The 13779-nt window shown below is 34.9% G+C and overlaps 1 protein-coding gene across 8 annotated transcripts in view; it reads right to left on the reverse strand.

Annotated features, from left to right (window-relative positions):
- RASGEF1B (RasGEF domain family member 1B) overlaps positions 1 to 13779 on the reverse strand; it is a 547852-nt gene that overhangs the window by 132461 nt on the left and 401612 nt on the right. The window lies entirely within an intron of this gene.

Consider the following 13779-nt stretch of genomic DNA (forward strand, 5'->3'; position numbering starts at 1 on the left):
CATTTTATTAATGTGCTGTATCATGCTGATTGACTTACATATATCAAACCATCCTTGCATCCCTGTAATAAATCCCACTTGATCATAGTGAATGATCTTTTTAGTGTTTTTTTGAATTTGGTTTTCTAATATTTTGTCGAGGTTTTTGCATCTATGTTCATCAAGGACATTGATCTTTAATTTCCTTTTTCTGTAGTGTCTTTGGTTTTGGTATCAGAGTGATGTTGGTTTCATAAAATCTATTTCATTTACTTTCACTATAATCTTTATTATTTCCTTCTACTAACTCTGGGTTTTGTTTGTTCTTTTTCTAGTTCATCTAAATGTAAGGTTAAATTGTTTATTCAAAATTTTTCTTGTTTCTTGAGGAAGTCTACAAGTATTTGAAAACCATTATTATAGAATACTTTTCCTCCATACCCCAAAGTGAATATCCTTATCCAGGATAAATATTTCTGATTCCCTAAGAAATGGTTTGTATACCCTCTTCCCTACTTGAGGCATGTTCCAGTCTGCTTGTGTTTTTCTAACATGAAATGCTAAAACCTAAAAAAATTATTGTGGACTCCCCCCCCCTTTATCCATTGTCTTAGACATGCTTAACTCATATTTAGCTTGAAATTAACACCTCAAAGACATTTTTATGTCAACTACTAGTAAGCAGCATTGGCTATCTTTTACTTTCATGATTATTTTTTGTTTTTTTTTTTCAGAGTTAGATTTATATTTTAAAATTTTTTTCATTGTACTTGTTTTGGAGTGATTTTTCAAGCTACCATTACAGACTACTGAGACTTATGTCTGTCATTCTTGTGACATATATCATATTAGCTCATCCTCTCCTAACCCAACAGTGAAATAAATTCTAAATGGCCCAGTGACTTCAACCTGAATCATATCTCAAGCTTCTCTGAGGCTCTATGCAAGAGGAATTTATGTACTGTAAATGTGCTAGAGCTGAGATTATCTCTGAGCATTTCGATGTCCAGAACTAACTAAATCCCTTAGAGCTTTTGTTTCTTCCAGGTTCAGTAGGAGCCACTTTCAAACTGTGCAGTAACCTTTTCCTGCCAGGCATGGTATTTCATATTAGCATGATGTCTTGTCTTTGAAAAAACCGTAAGAGTCTTCTAACTTTTCTTTTCTCCCTTAACATAGATCTGATTTTATTCCCCTCCCAGCCTCTATTTCACTCTCACCCCAAAAGATTTTATTCTCTTAAGAGATTCATGTTAATTCATCAAGAGAAGATACATGGAAGGGAAGGAAGCCAAAACCACCAAAGTGGAGAGAAAGATGCAAGTATAAAGTGAGATTGTACTTCATGTCTGGAAATTCCCTAATTCCTCCTTTCCAACTCTACCATTGTTTTTTTTTTTTTTTTTTTTAACATAAAGCACGGCTGACAATTTCAAGTGTATAAGTAGAAGCAAAATACAGCTCATAGCAAAATGATGGTTTAATGAAACCTGGGTATTGGAGTTCTGTTTTAAGTCAACTGGGTATTATTTTAACAAACTTGCCCAGGTCCTAAAAATTTAGAGCATGGTTTACAGTTAGATCTCACACACAGAGATCCACTACCTACAGGCTCTGACTTGCAATTGGGACATTTATCTGATTTGGTTCAAACAAAGCAGTATTGTGCATGGCTGAGCTTATTTAGGAATAAGTCAGAAGCCTTAGACCTTAGCTCCTCCCTTGTTCTTTGACTTTAGGTAAGTCACTTAATTACATGGGCTTGCTTCAACCTTTGTAAATGGAAGTGACGTTGAATTATATCATCCTGAGGTCTCTTTTGTTTTTCATTATTTTTTAAAAAGATTTTATTTATTTATTCATGACAGACAGAGAGAAAGAGAGGCAGAGACACAGGCAGAGGAAGAAGCAGGCTCCATGCAAGGAGCCCAATGTGGGGACTTGATCCCGCGACTCCAGGATCACACCCTGAGCTCAAAGCAGACACTCAACCACTGAGCCACCTAGGCGTCCCCTGGGGTCTCCTTTAGTTTTAACACCATTGTCCTTTAAATTTTTTTTTCAGTATTTGAAGTTTATTATATTTGTAAGTATAAAATATTATGTGTTCATTGAAGAAAACTAGACAAAATGAAGAAAAGACATTTTTGTGATATCACTGAACAGAGACAACTGCTATTAATATTTTTATTTATTGTCCTAATTCTGTTTTCTTGCCATGCATATTTCTACATAGCACTTAAATACTAGGCACATTTTTGATGCTTCTTATTTAGGGTTCCTCCAGCCTAAGGGTATGTACCTTGGTATACCAAAGTGATATTTGGCCACCAGAATCGAAGGTTGCCCATTCTTAAACTAAAAACCTACAAACTGGTCTGACTCAAAAAGATGAGCTGAGCCAGTCAGTTTAGGAGTTGGGAAGTAGAAGACTCAGAGGTGAATCTAGTGAGCTAAACTAAGATGAATAAGCTAAGATGAACACGTGAGATATAATAGAAGCTAAGGAAAACGTTTGCAAGCTGAAGTTACGAGACAGCAAAATCTATGTTTAAGGAGAGGAGGTAGGCCTGGTAGAGAGAGAAATATGGAGATGGCTTGTAGAGAGAAGGTTTGCCAGAGAAATTCAGTACCCAAGAAAGGATCTTTTTTTTTTTTAAGATTTTATTTATTTATTCATGAGAGACACAGAAGGGGAGAGACACAGGCAGAGGGAGAAGCAGGCCCCATGCAGGGAGCCTGACTTGGGACTTGATCCTAGGTCTCCAGGATCACGTCTCGGGCTGAAGGCGCTGCTAAACCACTGAGCCACTGGGGCTGCTCTAGAAAGGAGCTTTATGCTCAGTGATTTTCCATATTCAAATTCCAAGAGATTCCTCCATCCTTGATTCCTATGATTTGATTCTCATGAGACTTCTAAAACCTACTTAAAGCCCCTTTTATCTGAGGTGGTTCAATATTGCTAAGAACCAAAAGAGACCTGACTCAAACAAATTTGCATTGACATTTTTATTAGCTTATAAAATAGTCTCCCTAAGTTATTACATATGCTTTAAATAGTTTTTAATGGCTAGGTACTATTTTCATAATATGGATATACTGTATAAGAAACCTAAATGACAACAAAGTTGGTTATTATTAATGTAATTAAAATTATTCAGAGTATTAAGACATCTAAGAAAATAAAAAAATAAGTCATCTAAGAACTGTTGCCCAGATGATTCTGAAAAGCTCCTATATTCTTTCAAGAATCTTTTTCCTACTAGAAGTGGCAATACGCACACACACACACACACACACACACACACACACACACACCAGCTTAGTGTGGAGACATCTAGCCTTCCTTCAAATAATTCCTTGAGTACTGTTTTCCTAACTGAACCTATTACAAAATACTTTTATGAGGACACAGTGGGTATTTTCCAGCTTCCCATGCTAACTCAGAACAAGGCAGGCGTGACCCCACCCTAGCCTGATCTTAGTCATGGAGCAAGAAAATCTGGGATAAAGGCCACTGTGAGGTCCAGATGAGCAGGTTAGGTGCACAGAAACAACACAGGCACCTAAGCCCTGAATCTACATTTTCTTTGTAATACAAAGATTGAAAGGATATATAATGCCATGATTGTTCTTGGAAGAAAAGCAGAAACTGTATCAGTTCATAAATTGGCACCAATGCTTGGTAAAACCTCAGACAAGCTGTGAGGAATCTGGGCTCCTTTTTCTGTTTCAAAATATATGAAATATATCAAATGCTGCTCTTTGTGGGTTTGAAAATTGTCTGGGGGAGAAAATGCTTTTCACCTTCCTTCATACAAATTTCATCCACATGGTAACTTGAAAATTTTCCTGTAGCTCTCCTTTTCAACATAATAGAAAAATTAGTCTTTCTATCTGGGTTCCTCCCAAACCCCTAAACTCACACCAATCCTCTTCAAAATTACACCGATTCAATATTATAAAAAATATATGAAAGAGAAAACCACCCACAGGTGTAATTAAAGCAGCAGGGGCATATCTGAATCAGAAGAACAGCCATTCTCTAAGTGCTCTGCCTTATTTTATTTTTTCAGGGAACAGATGATACTGTGATGTAGCTAAACCACTTATGAGATAAGAGACCAAGTTTTAATATTTATTTAGTACTATTTATTTATTTATTTATTTTATTTTTTTTTATTTAGTACTATTTAGGAATGATCATGGGCTCACTTAACTCAAAGGTTAGTTCTGAAAAAATAAGACAAAGTGCATAAAAGCATTTTATTAAATTTTAAGCAATATTCAAATAAAATTCTTCCCTTTTGCTGAAAGGTTTAATAAGCAAAAAGTTCTAGTGAACAGAACAGAATGGCACATCACAGACTTGGGTTCAAATCTAATCTTCTTGATCCTGGGCAAGTTCCTCACCACTCTGCATTTTGGTTTCCTCATCAAAAATATGGTATTATTGATGTGTTATGTATCCCATCAAGCTTAAATGTATTCTGTATCAATAATACCTTCCATGTTAAGTTAATAGGAAGGTCAAGTAACATTTGTAATGTGGTCTTAATGGATAGCTTTGTCTTGTTTCTGCATTAAATGGTAACGTCTCTGGTATTCCTTTGTTAACTATGATCTTGCTATTGCTTTTCAATATTAGGTAAAAATTTTCCTAGAAAACCTTCTATTCAAAATATAAGAAATGGAATTGATATTATGTCCCTTGTGATATTTTATTTCTAGTTATATGTAACATAAATCTATTTGGAAAACCCCAGGAGAATCAACTAATAAAATATTAGAATTAACTTTATTTAAGTTCAGTATGGTGACCAAATTCAAAATAAAAATTCAAAATTCAAAATTTGTTCTATGTATTAGCAATAACCAGTTTGGAAATATTAAGGGAAAAAATCTCATTTATAACAGCAAAAAATATATAAAATATATAACAATAACTTTGATTAAAAATTTTGTGGTACCTTTCATAAAGAAAAACTATAGAATTTTTCTGATGAACAGAGAAAATGTTAGAACAGGAAGATATTCTTTATTCTAAATGTGATGGACAAATGTGGTAAAGATGTCATTTCTTTGCAAAGTAATTTACAGATTTAGTGTACTTTTGACAAAGTTTCAAAAATTTTTTAGAAGATACCCAAAATAATTTCAAAAAAGTAATGAGGGAGGGACACCTGGGTGGCTCAGTGGTTGAGCATTCGCCTTCGGCTCAGGGCATGATCCCGGGGTCCCAGGCTTGAGTCCCACATTGGACTCCCACAGGAAGCCTGCTTCTCCCTCTGCCTATGTCTCTGCCTCTCTCTCTCTGTGTCTCTCATGAATAAATAAATAAAATCTTTATTAAAAATAATGAGGGAATATCAAAAGGTACTATAAATCTGTAAAAATCAATACAGCATGCTCCTAGAAAAGAAAGGACAAAGTCCAATGACTTTGATATGCAAATGAATTTGATATGCAATGAAGTAAGAATCACATCCTAACATAGACAGAATTAACTCTCCAATGATGAAATTAGAACAAACTGGGTAATTAAAAAATAATAACCTAGATTGTCAACTCATCCTATAACAAAAGTCATTTATCTCATAATTATTTAAGTGTTAAATGTAAATACTGATGCCACAGAAAAACTGGAAGAAAAGCAAGGTGATGATATTGGGTAACTCCAACATACACGCACACACATTTGTAGACATAACCATAAGTCTACAAAGATGTAGACTTATAAATAATGCAACTGAATGTGAAGAGACTCCCTGTTTGTAACAATTGATAGTCTGGGCTGACCCCAGTGATCTGTCTGCCTGGTCAGGAGGGTGTTCTCTCAAACCTCACCATATTATATGCATGTGTAATATCACACACTTAGGGGAAGAAAAAAGAGAGAGGAAGGAACGAAGGCAGGCAGGCAGACAAACATCTTTCCCAGATAGGAGAGGCTTGTTTTACAGTATAACCTTTCTAAGTTGCTATTTCCACCTCTAGAATATCTGTGCAAATTCTCTTAAACAAAATTAAAGTCAATAGAGGGAAACTATTTGTTTAAAAATATGAGAGCATTGGGGTGCCTGAATGGCTCAGTCGGTTAAGTGTCTGACTCCTGATTTCAGCTCAAGTCATGATCTCATGGTCATGGGATCAAGCCCCGCATCAGGCTCCATGCTCAGGGGGGAGTCTGCTTGAGACTCTCTCACTCCCTCTCCCTCTGCCACTCCCCACCCCCTGGTGTTCTTACATGCTCTCAAAAAAAAAAAAAAAAAGGACAGCATTATTTATATTTATTATTTGAGTTTAACCTTAATAATAAACCTGGGCTATCTTATCCTTTCTTAAGGCCCATTCTAGCTCAATGACACACCCAAAAGGAGCACAAATCCAATTCCACAATGTTGAAGATTTATGGATCATGGTTTTATTTTCCTATGAGGAGCAGAGGTAGCAGCAAATATGAGGTTTCACTGCATAAAACAGTGAAATTTACTAAAAATCCTCTTTGCTTATCCTTCTCATCAAAGCCTCATCAATCAGTTCATATCCCTTATTATTAGGTCTCCAAACTGCAGCTCATCCTGACCTTATTTCTTTTCTCATTCTCCCTCCTGTCCAGTGTCTCCAATTTCTTGCTATTTCCATAACCTTTTCCCCTAATCAGCTACCTCCATATGTCCTTATCTTATTCTTTTATATGTTACCATGCCTTTCCTTATGTACATAATTTAGTCTGCATGCTCTCAACCGTACTTCTCTCCAATTAGCAAAGCTGAAGGCTCAACATTCCTTCTTATGAGAAGAAAAATGGGAAATGAGAAAGAGAGAAGGGAAAGGAGGAGGATCACAACAAACATTCATGGTTTAATATAGTTTCCTTTTATCCCTATCACATGTGTAAAAAAAAATCAGTATAAAAAACCGAAGTTCCAAAAGAAAACATATCAAAGATATGCACATGTACTATACAGAAGTACAAAGAACCAAATAGGCCCAAGAAAAAAAAATCAACCCCACTACTAAACAATAGCAAATGAAAACAATGAAATACCATGATTTAACTCAGCAAAGATTAAAAATTATAATATTCAGTGCCGATCGAGGTGTAGTGAGATTGTCATTTCAGAATGCTAGTAGAATAATGCTAGTAGAATTATATACTGAATAACTTTCTGACTTGCAACTAAGCAGTACATATTATGAAATTTTAAAAGTTTCTAACCTTTGCCATGTCTAGGAAAAGTTATAAAGAAATAATTAAAGAAACATACACAGATCTATGTATAAGTATGTTAATTTTTAAAAATTTTAGTATTATTGATAATGACAAAAGTCAGAAACAACCAAAATATCCAAAGCTTAAAAATAATTTAAACGATAATGACATACTCAAATATTATTTATTAGAATTAAGATTTTTGACATTGTATTATATATGTAATTAATATAATGCTCTGTGTCAATGCATACCTTAACTAAAAAAGGTATTTTTGAAATCTGTGTAATGAAATTGTAAAATGCTCATATAATAATGTGAAGTTAAAACTGTTTGAATAAAAAATTGCAAATGTTTTATAATCTTAGTTATATAACACAAATGTATGCATAAGTAGGAAGAAAACACAAAAACATGTTAACTTTGATTTATAGTTATCTTTGGGTTATGGAAATTTTTGTTTCCTTCTGCCCTTCCCTGAATTTTCCAAATTTAACCATAATGAAGAACAAGAAGAGCATTACTTCTATAATCAGAAAAAGAGGGTTTTTTCTTTTTTAGAACTAAGACAGCCAAATTCTATTGCAAATAATTAAATGCCATTCCAATTTGTCATTGACATTTTAAAACTCATGCACGAAACTTAAAGATTAAATCCCTTGTCTCCAGGAAAGACTTTCTTGAGAATAAGAGTATAATACTTAGGCTCCAGTTAATTTGATAAAGTTGAAGGGAATTGGGAAGACAAGTGGGGAAAGAGAATTATAGAGCATAATCTGAGTTGTATGGCTTCAGGAAAAGCCTTAATTCCTTGTTCTAAATGACTTTAAATTGATTATCTCCATAGTTGTATCAACAAATGGTCACATCTTTGACATTTTTTGGTTGTTTTATCATTTATCATGATGATCATGATGATATTTATCATCATATCGCCTTTTTTAAAAGTGCATGACCATTGACAAATCATAGTTGTATATCTGATGCTAAGAACCAGATATGACCAGATATGACTGCTTAACACACAAGCCTTCTGGACATACCAGTTACAAACTGCACACAGCATCTTAAAGCTGAGAGTTAATGATGGGGAACAAACTTGGTTAATTTTGTAAGATCATAACTCCTTTTGTAAGATCATCCACTCCTTTACCCTTACTTTCTATCTTGCAAATTACATGGTATTAATCTCCTGGGGGAACTAGGTAAAAAGATGAAAAAAATAAGAAGAAATTCATCTTAACTATTAGAAAACCACTTAAAAATTTTTTTTAAAGATTTTATTTATTGGGGCACCTGGGTGGCTCAGTGGTTGAGTGCCTGCTTTTAGTTCAGGGCACGATCCCAGGGTCCTGGGATCAAGTCCTGCATCAGGCTCCACACAGGGAGCCTGTTTCTCCCTCTGCCTATGTCTCTGCCTCTCTGTCTCTGTGTCTCTCATGAATAAATAAATACAATCTTAAAAAATATATTTTATTTATTTACTTGAAAGAAAGAGAGCACAGAGGGATAGGGAGAAGCAGACCCCCCACTAAGCAGGAAGCCCCACACAGGGCTCAATCTCAGGACCTAGGGATCATGACCTGAGCCAAAGGCAGATGTTTAACCAACTGAGCTACCCAGGTGCCCCTAGAAAACCATTTTAAGTCCATTCTTAGAAAGTCCTTGATGCTACCTTTATGTGTAACGTACATGGAGCTCTTTTAGTCATTAAAACCTCCCATTCGATGGGATTAAAAAAAAACAAAACAAAAAACTAACCAGGTCCAGCCACTATGGAAAACAGTATGGAGACTCCTCAAAAAATTAAAAATAGAACCACCACATGATCTAGCAACTCTACTTCTGAGAATATATCCAACGGTAACAAAAACTTTAACTAGAAAAGATATCTGTGCCTCTGTGTTCACTGCAGCATTATTTACAATAGCCAACATGTGGAAACAACCTAAGCTTCCATCAATGGATGAAAGGATAAAGAATTTGTGATAAATATACATGATGGAATATTATTTAGCATAAACAATGAGGAAATCCTATCGTTTATGACAAGAATGGATCTTGAAGTCATTTAGGCTAAGTGAAATAAGCCAGACAGAGAAAGGAAAATATTGTACAATCTCAATTATATGTGGAATCTTAAAAACAAACAAGCAAACAGTAACAACAAAAAAATTCATAGAAAAAGAGATCAAACTTATGGTTGCCAGAAGCAAGGTATGGAGAGAGAATTGGAGGAAGGTGGTCAAAAGATATAAACTTCTATTATAAGATAAATAAATATTAGGGATATAATGTACACCATGATGACTATAGTTAACTCTGCTGTGTGATATACAGGAAGATTGTTAAGAGTATAAATCATGAGTTCTCTTCACAAGGAGAAATTTTTTTTTCCTTTACTCTTTACTTCCATCTTTCTTCTTGTTGTATCTATATGAGAACCAGGATAGCATCTGAACCTGTTGCAGTAATCATTTCGTGATGTACGTAAACCAAATCATCACACTGTATGCCTTAAACTTATACAGTAATATATGTCAATTATTTCTCAATAAAACTGGGGAAAAAAAGAAAATTCTCAAGGAATTCTTGGGTTTTCCTAGGGTATTCTAAATTTAGGGTACTTCCAGAGATGAACACTCCCCTGACAGCCATGCTTCTGGGGAGCCCCGGGAACCAAACGTGAGTTAAGAATTTCTCTCAGGACACAGCTTCTACCATTATAGAAACTCAAGGACACCCCATGCTGCACTCCATTCCAAGGCAGTTATATTCCTCTGCTCTCACTCAGGGCAATTTCAGGCCAACCACCACATAAGGCAACTCAAGGCATGTGGGTCACCATACTGGCTGCAGTTTACTTTAAAACAAACTTTTATTATAAACTATAGTGCATGTATTTAAAGAGCATGAAATCTATATGTACAATTTAAGAAATAGTTATGAAGGACCACCCATGTAGTTACCAGCCAAATTAAGAACACTGTCAACACCCCTTAGAAGCACCCTGTGAAGCCCTCTTCCGAGTTCATTTTTTTTTTTTTAATGCACTCCCTCTTCAGCCCCAGCATGGATTCTTGGCCAGGATTTTATCAGCACTGGTGAAGTGTTAGACTTTCCCAAAATAATCCTTACTGTATAGTACATGACACTTTTTTGGCATTTAATAAAAAAGCTGCTACTATATAAAATATTCTTCTCTATTGATCATAGGAAATGACTGTCTTCCAGGACATAAAAGGCATATATGTTTTGGAGAATAGCTTGGTTTAGTAGTTCAAAAGAATTTAACTTGCTTTTTTATGATTATTTCTAGAGGGATGTTTTAAGAAATTTGCATTTCCTCTTTTGAATTCTATGTTTGTATTGTTTAGCTATTAGGTTTTTAGCATTTTTCCTATCAGCTTGTATATGTATGTGTAAGTGTATGCATGTGTTTCAAAATGGATGTTAATTCTTTGCCACATTTGTAATGAACATTTTCCCCAGGCTATTGTTTAAAAAAACATAAAAAATCTTAATTTTATGTTGTAGATTATATTGACCTTTCCTTTGTGATATTTTTTCCAATAACTTTTAAATAATTTGAACAGATGTTTCCAAACTTATATAAAAGTAGAAAAAATATTATAATGAACCCACATGTACTCATTACCAAGCATAAACATTATCATCTATACTCATCTATCATCATCTATTCTCTCCTTCTTCTCATTGTTTTTTGCTGAAGTATTTTAAAGTAAATCTCAGACATAATATTATGTCACATATAAGTACTTCAGAATACAGCTGTAGCCTGATAATAGCTTTTCAAAGAACAACCAACACACCCATCAACATTTATGATAATTTTTAAATTTCTATTTATTTACTTATTTATTTATTTGAGAGAGAGCAGATGAGCATGAGAAAGAGCATGAGTAGGGGTGAAGGGTAGAGGGAGAAGCAGATTCCCCGCTAAGCAGGGAGTCCAATGCGGAGACTTGATCCCAGGATCCTGACCTGAAAGCAGATGCTTAACTGACTCAGCCACTCAGGTGCCCTAACTTTTAAATTTCTAATATCCAATCCGTCTTAGTTTTCTCTGATTTTTTAAAATGTCATTTCAGAATTACTTTTTTGAATCTAGATTCAAATAGGATTGATGTGCTGTATTTAATGATATGTCACAAAGGTTTCCCCTCCCTTATATTTTATGCCCTTCCTTTGTTAAAGAAATGGAGTCATTTGTCCTAAGAAATAAAACCTTTTCTAGATTTGAATGATTGTATTGTGATGTCATTTACTACATTCATCTATCCTGTGCATTTTTTAAAAATATTTTATTTATTTATTCATGAGAGGCAGAGACACAGGCAGAGGGAGAAGCAGGCTCCATGCAGGGAGCCTGACATGGGACTCAATCCCAGGTCTCCAGGATCACACCCTGGGCTGAAGGCGGCACTAAACCGCTGAGCCACCCGGGCTGCCCTATCCTGTGCATTTTCTATGAAGTGATAGAGCTACAGATTGGGTAAGCTTCAGGTTTAATTTTGGAGACATAGAATACTTCATAGGTGATGTGGTGAGCCTCCTTCTGTATCATGTCATGAGATACATAATGTCTCACTTTTAGTGACATTAAAATTAATTAGTGGCTGCAGGTAATCAACGTTGGAGGCAATCAATGTTTGAGCTATCAGTTCTAATGGTCACTGATATTTCCTAGATCCATTAATGAATTAGTGTTCCAATACTTTTAAGCTTAGAAAGTCTTAATCTATTACAATATCAGATCATTAAATATTTTCCCAGGACTTTATCTTTTTTTTTTTTTTTTTCTGTTTAACATTAAATCTTGGGTCAATCTGGGATTCACTTCAGTGTATAAGGGAAATGAGGATTTAAATTGATTTCTTCTAGAATGTATGTATTCCAAGAACATCTCCAGACAGGTAGTCAAGATGCCTTTGTTATACCATGAACCTAGTGATGGAATTCTGATTAGCGATAGGCCTTTTCTAAGGGGGATCTCAAACTATTTCACAAACATTCAATAATTTTCCAGCATTCTCTGTGTCCTGACTTTGGAACATTGATTTGAGAGAGATTTTGTTACCTACAGAGATCTCATGGTAGGACTCAGATTGAGAGTATCTGGGAAAGCTGGGGTGTCTGTCATGACCTCTTGCAATAAGAAGCACTTCTATACCAGGACAGAAAATTAAGACTTTTGTGATTACTCAGGATTTTGTTCAATCACTAAGTTCTGAATCTTGAAAATGTCAGCTTTTTATTTCTGCAAACTATCACTTTGCCATTGTGGGAAATAACCTTCAAAAATCTATACACATGACATAATGACTCAAATATAAGCAGAAGTAGCTGCATTTCCTTTTATTCTTTAAGAAAAAAAACAGTCAACTTTTTCCAGATTTTGGCACCTTCTGTCTTCTCCTTACATTGGCTGAAATAAAACTTATTGACAGGGTAATCATTTAGGTCATTTTTGTTTTTTACTACCTTAAGAAAAATATATCAGTTACTTGGTTTAAATCAGGAATTAAAAAAGCTGTAAGGCTTTCTCAATGGTTCCTGACTCAAAAAATGTCCCACTTAAACTAATGCTAGGTTAATTGTACAAAAATTTTAATCACATTCTCTTTTTGCTCAAAATCACCCATAATCCCCCACTGCTTACAAAGTCAAATTCAGATTCAAGTTTCCACCTTCAAGTTCTCTCATTATGTATCCCTCCCACCTAACCTTCCTTTCTCTTACCACTTCTCAGCGGAATTCTTCAGTATTGTCACTCTGGTTTGTTCACTGCATCTGTGTAGTTTTGTACATGCTAATTCCTAATCTGAACACCTTTGTCATTTCTCTTTCCCAATTCAGATTCTAGTCTTCTCTTTTTCAAATCCAGATCCAGGTTAAATTCATGAACATTCATTTTCCTGGTAGTAGACCTAAAGACCACTTTGTTCATTATGTGTCTTTAGAAACAGAATGGTATAGTTTATTTAGCATATACATTTTTTCTTTTATTATTTATTGTGTGTTTTTATGGTGTATTTATTGTGTGTTTTTATGGTTGTCTAAACAGATCATAATAACCAAAGTAGTATGCTACATAGAACTTTATTTTTGGACCCTATTAAATTGAGATTTCTATGGATTTTTTAAGAATAATTTCAATGATGTGCTTATCAAATCCACAAATGGCATAACCCTAAGATTATGGTACATTTAAAAAATGGCCACAATTTTCATGCCTTCGATATTGTGGCCTTTTATAAAATGACTTGGAAGCTCCTCCCATCAAGAGATGGAGGCTGCTTTCCCAGTTTTTGAAGGTTCCTCGCTTTGGGACTTGCCTTGGCCAATTGACCACAGGGAAAACAATGGTATCTCTGTCCTGAGCTTATTAGGACTCATGGAGTCTTTCTTGGTTTCACTTACTGTCTTGGGACCCCTCTTCAAATGTGAACAAGTCTAGGCTAGTTTGTTGGAGGATGAGAAATCATGTAAAACAGAGACTAGCTATCCCAGCTGAGGGTCTTTTAGATCTACCACCCTCCAGGTGACCTAGCAGCTGACCA

The sequence above is a fragment of the Canis lupus genome, chromosome 32 (assembly GCF_003254725.2).
Source record: "Canis lupus dingo isolate Sandy chromosome 32, ASM325472v2, whole genome shotgun sequence".
NCBI lineage: Eukaryota > Metazoa > Chordata > Mammalia > Carnivora > Canidae > Canis > Canis lupus.